Source organism: Zea mays, chromosome 6 (assembly GCF_902167145.1).
Source record: "Zea mays cultivar B73 chromosome 6, Zm-B73-REFERENCE-NAM-5.0, whole genome shotgun sequence".
NCBI classification, from domain to species: Eukaryota; Viridiplantae; Streptophyta; class Magnoliopsida; order Poales; family Poaceae; genus Zea; species Zea mays.
The window spans coordinates 74,408,389-74,414,388 of NC_050101.1; positions in this window are offsets into that span (position 1 = coordinate 74,408,389).

The following is a 6,000-nucleotide window of genomic DNA, read 5'->3' on the forward strand; positions in this document are numbered from 1 at the left end:
TGCCACCACAAAGACCCAAAGTTATTGGGGGGAAAATACTTCTAGGGGAAGAATCAGAACCCTACTCCCTACCCTAAAAAACAGCTTGAATATTGTACCATCTTGCTACACAAAGGCACAGAAACGAGGTCAGTGCAGAACGGAAGCAACCTTCATTAGTGCGAACGGAGCATCAGACAATGGTTAAAGAATTGGTAAAGAAAAAAAGAAAGGGCAAAGGAGGACAGTGAAAAGAAGCCCCCCAACTAACGCAATAAAGACGAGAGAACGCCCATGGACCAACCACAATCATCTCTCTCCTCTTTCATCTTGTTCACAATCTCAATTACCTTGGGGCTAAATAAAAGGAGAACACAAAAGGACAAACTCAGCTTAATAGATTGACCATAAACCATTGGGCCGAGAAGCATTGACAAATAGCATGAAGCGGAAATATTTATGAAAACATTTTCTCACAAGTCTTAATTGTTGTCTCAATGCTTATAAATGTCCCTGGTCAGTGGAAAAAGAAATGCAACATATATTGGTGTGACCTGTGTTTCAGTACTTTGGATAGACAACAACGTATAATCTTAAAAGCATGATTGCATGAACACGACATCTACCATAGTGCATTAATGGTCATATTATAGGGACATATAATCTGAGAGTGATTAGAGAATGAGGCCCACCATTCCAAGAGTTAGCAAGCTTTTATTGATATAAGATCCTTCCTTCAGACGTACTCCTGTAGTTTTAGCACTTGAACTCTCTGAACCTGCAAGATCGATGAGTTTCTGCAAATGAGCAATGAGCAAGAAAATTAAGAAACCAATTTGTAGACCACATGAACACAATAGAAGTGCAGATGAAACAATATGCTACAGGAAAACAAGCATGTGCTACAGGAAATCATTTGTTAGCTGGAATTTTGTTTTTCATTATTGATTCTCATTGTATTCTGTACCATAAACTATGAAGTATGACTGTTGTAGCTTGTTATATAACTAATTCATAAATAGATACAGGAGTGGGTAAGAGTTTGTTGTATAAGGATTATCCAATAAAATAATTAATCATTCTCACATTCTTTTTCCCTGGTGAAGGGTGTTGTTAGTTACAATAGTCGTCCTTATGGCTCAGCGACCAAAAGGCCACGAAATTTAATGGTGGAAAACCCACAAATGAAGCGATAAGGCCTATATTATGATAGTCAGAATACTGGAATCAACAAATAATTAAATAATTAAGTAAAAATAACCTTCTTCGACTGCAATAAGGAATAAAAGCTGCCTGTTAAGTTCCCCAATGCGAGTGGTTTTATCTCATTGTCTTGCTCCTTTCAGCTTCCTGTTAAGTTCCCAAAAGCTGTGATCAAATTGAAATGGAAGCAAGACAACGTTCTGGTATTTAAAATAGAACATGCAATACCTTCTCTATAACTAATTCTCAGTTTTTTTTAAGAGGGGAACCCACTCACCAACAGTTTTATATACCAACTCCCATTGTGAAAACAGAAGGCACACAATTATCTTTCCACATATGGTCTGAATTACATTAGTGGGTGGTTTTCTTCCATTTTGTTACCATCTCATGCAACTTGTCGCCATCCTTCTTTTGCTTTTAAGAAAATTATTCGACAGTATTAATAGAAAAGGCAACAAAATCCCTCCATACACTTTTTAGAGTTGGAATATTATCATAAATTTGACAAGTGATTTTTGGGACTCGTTGAAAATGTTCTAACGAAGTTCATGTGTAGACGAATAATTTCCACCTTTCAAACCAGAATTGTTTGCTTCCATTAGTTAAGAACATACAAAATTAAATTTGAAATTAGTAGATACTCAATCAAAAACAAACAGTACTACTATAATTTTAGAACCTCAGGAACAGGTTCGTTATTCACTCATTTTTGAAAAATCTTCTTAACTTAAATCAAATTCAGAGGCCAATAGATTTCACCCTTGGAATTACAATTGTATTTGATAGCGATCTAGAATCTTCAAAAAATGTTTTAGATACAGATTATTTGAAAAATGTTTTAGATACAGATTATTTAAAAATGTTTTGAAAGAATTTTAGCCAAGGAAAAATAGCACACAAGAAGGCACAATATGGAAGAGAATCCATAGGAAACCATAGAAAAAACAATGCTCACCTCATCCTCTTGAACACTATCACATCGGTTAAGGTTGTGACCATTTGCTCCAAGCTCCTTTTCAGCACCATACTGCCATTACAACACCAATTTAAACTCCATGGATATTACATAACATAATCAAGTCAAATGGATTTAATGAAAACTCGTAACCCTCAAGTATTTATCATAAGCGTCACTTCTTTAGACTAGGCACATGCAAATGCTCAGCCACAGCAACCGTGGGCTTTGGAACAACATCATTGTCATTACTGTCTTCAAAAGAAGGATTTGATCTGAAATCCAAAGTAAAGAAAAGAAAACATTGTTTAAAGTTCATGATTGTGTGTGGGAAGTGGATTGGGATGAAATTATGGAATTATGGAAACCTTAGAAAAAATCAGTACTTCTGTAGAACCTCGATCTTACGAAGGCAGATCTTCTATAGGATAGATAAATGAGAACAACCTCTGAAAAAAATTATACTACAATGAACAAAAATGAGAACAAAGATAAAAATCTCACCATCTAAATTATACTCATGTGCAGATGACGTGTATGTATTACTCGCAACAGCCTCTATGATTCAACATGGATTGAATCAAGTTGTGCCCTACTCTCCTACACACACATACAACGTAGAAACATATATCAGTGTCACAGACTCCGTCAGAGAGTTGAGGCAACCTATTTTTGAACGAGAGACTCATCAAGGCGTATTTGTTCAGATTGTCTATGCAGTGCACACACTAAACAGAAAAAAGGAGGTCCAGCATTTCCAACTCTAGAGCTGCAATTTGTTACCATGGACAAAAGAAACGTCAGCCAAAATTATTTTTCCCCAACCCAAGAGCCACATTATCCAAAACCACCCGTGCAATTTCTTGATTCCTATAACCCCAATTCTCGCCAAAAGCAGAGCACAACGTGAATTTGAAGAGACAGCAGAAAGGGGCAACAGGGTCTGGGGGCTCACCAACGCCGTGATCCGTGGGGTGGGATGAGGAGCAGGAGGACCCGATGGGAACGCTAGTGCTGGTGCTGGCGGTGGCCTCCATCTCGCATTTCAGAGCCGACGTGAAGGCCTCGATGTCGGCACCGTACCCGAGGGTCTGAAATAAAGGTTATGGAAATCGGTAGACTGAACTCAGGCTCGAACTCGGCGGCCGCCTCGGTGACGCCCATGCCCAAGCCTAGCCCCGTGTCGTCTCTGCGGCTAGCTAGAGAGTAGAGAGGACGGACACAGAGAGATCAAAGCAGTTGCTCTCCATGTGGCCTCGAGAGGTGGTGTTGGTTGAGGTGCGATGGTGGCGAGGCGCCCAAGCCTGGATCCGTTGTCATGGGTGGCGGACGAGTGGGCCTGGACCGGCATTGGTTGAGATCCGATGGTGGTGAGGGACATGGGGGAGGGGGGGAGGGGGCGACACACGAGGTCGAGGCCGTCGCAGACGATGATGGAGAGGTTGAGCGCCTTAACGACGCGGTCGGAGAAGTTGGGGACGAGGCAGACGAGCGGGGGCCGTGCGAGGGGCGAGTCCCGACTCCCGAGATCCGAAGAGCAAGCATGAGGGAGAGGGGAGGGTGCCAGGATGGAGATCGCGGGGGTGCGGCTGAGGTCGACGCCACGATAGCGGCGCATGACGGAGACGTTTGAATGAGAAGGTAATCGCGATCTGTGGGGGCCGGCTGCGGCTCGTGCGGAGGAGGGGGGTAGGAGGCGGCGGGACGATGTGGAGGAGGGGGGTAGGAGGCGGCGGGACGATTGCTCGCACGGTTGGACAATTGGGTTGGGGACTGGGGGCGGGGCGATGCGTGGGGGTGAGAGTGCGTGCATCGGATGGCTGAGAGACTCTAGAGCGTATTGGACGGTTGAGATCGTCGGAAGACAGAACAAGCAGAGGCAGCCTACCCCTTAGAGTCTTAATAGGTAGTATAGAATTTTGAAATGCAAGCTAGATGTTCACTACAAGCATCAACATTAAAATCTTTGCACCTATTGCAAATCATAACATGTTCTACACAAGAGTTAGATTTATTTGCTACTACTAGTTTAGCATTTAAATCATCATTAACACCTTTTAAAGTAGAAATGGTTTCATGACAAGTAGATAGTTCACAAGAAAGCATTTCATTCCTTTTAACTTCTAGAGCAAGAGAATTTTGTGCACTAACAAATTTATCATGCTCTTCATACAAAAGATCCTCTTGCTTTTCTAATAACCTATTCTTATCATTCAAGGCATCAATTAATTCATTAATTTTATCAACCTTGGTTCTATCTAGGCCCTTGAATAAACATGAATAATCTATTTCATCATCATCACTAGACTCATCCTCACTTGAAGAAGCATAAGTACTAGTATTACGAGTGCTTACCTTCTTCTCCCTTGCCATGAGGCAAGTGTGATGCTCGTTGGGGAAGAGGGATGACTTGTTGAAGGCGGTAGCGGCGAGTCCTTTGTTGTCGGAGTCAGACGAGGAGCAATCTGAATCCCACTCCTTTCCATGATGTGCCTCGCCCTTCGCCTTCTTGTAGTTCTTCTTTTCCCACTTTCCACTCTTCTTTTCCTGGTCACTATCATTATCGGGACAATTAGCGATAAAATGACTAATCTTACCACATTTGAAGCAGGAGCGCTTCCCCTTCGTCTTGTTCTTGTTGGGGTGCTCCTTGCGACCCTTTAGCGCCGTTTTGAAGCGCTTGATGATGAGGGACATCTCTTCATCATTAAGCCCGACTGCCTCAACTTGCGCCACCTTGCTAGGTAGCGCCTCCTTGCTCCTTGTTGCCTTGAGAGCAATAGTTTGAGGCTCTTGGATTGGACCATTTAATGCATCATCGACGTATCTAGCCTCCTTGATCATCATTCGCCCGCTTACGAACTTTCCAAGGATCTCCTCGGGCGTCATCTTCGTGTACCTAGGATTCTCATGAATATTGTTCACAAGATGTGGATCAAGTACAGTAAAGGACCTTAGCATTAGTCGGACAACGTCGTGGTCTGTCCATCGCGTGCTTCCATAGCTCCTTATCTTGTTGACGAGGGTCTTGAGCCTGTTGTACGTCTGTGTTGGCTCCTCCCCTCTTATCATCGCGAATCTCCCGAGTTCGCCTTCCACCAACTCCATTTTGGTGAGCATGGTGACGTCGTTCCCCTCATGTGAGATCTTGAGGGTGTCCCAGATCTGCTTGGCATTGTCCAAGCCGCTCACCTTATGGTACTCGTCCCTGCACAATGAGGCTAACAACACAGTAGTGGCTTCTGCAATTTTATAAATCTGTTCATTTATAAATAAAGGACTATCCGAGCTATCAAATTTCATTCCACTCTCTACTATCTCCCATATACTAGGATGGAGAGAGAACAAGTGACTACGCATTTTGTGACTCCAAAATCTGTAGTCTTCTCCATCAAAATGAGGAGGTTTACCAAGTGGAATGGAAAGCAAATGTGCATTTGAGCTATGCGGAATACGAGAATAATCGAAAGAGAAGTTTGAGTTAACCGTCTTCTTTTTCTCGTAGTTGTTGTCGTCGTCCTTTTGGGATGAAGAGGACTCGTTGCTGTCGTCGTAGTAGACGATCTCCTTGATGCGCCTCGTCGTCTTCTTGTTCCCATCTTTTCGTTTGTGGCCCGAGCCCGAGTCGGTAGGCTTGTCATCTTTAGGCTCGTTTACGAAGGACTCCTTCTCCTTATCATTGACCACCATTCCCTTGCCCCTAGGATCCATCTCTTCGGGCGGTTAGTCCCTTTCTTGAAGAGAACGACTCTGATACCAATTGAGAGCACCTAGAGGGGGGTGAATAGGTGATCCTGTAAAAACTTGAAACTTAATCCACAAAACTTGATTAGGAGTTAGCACAATTAAGCCAAGTGGCT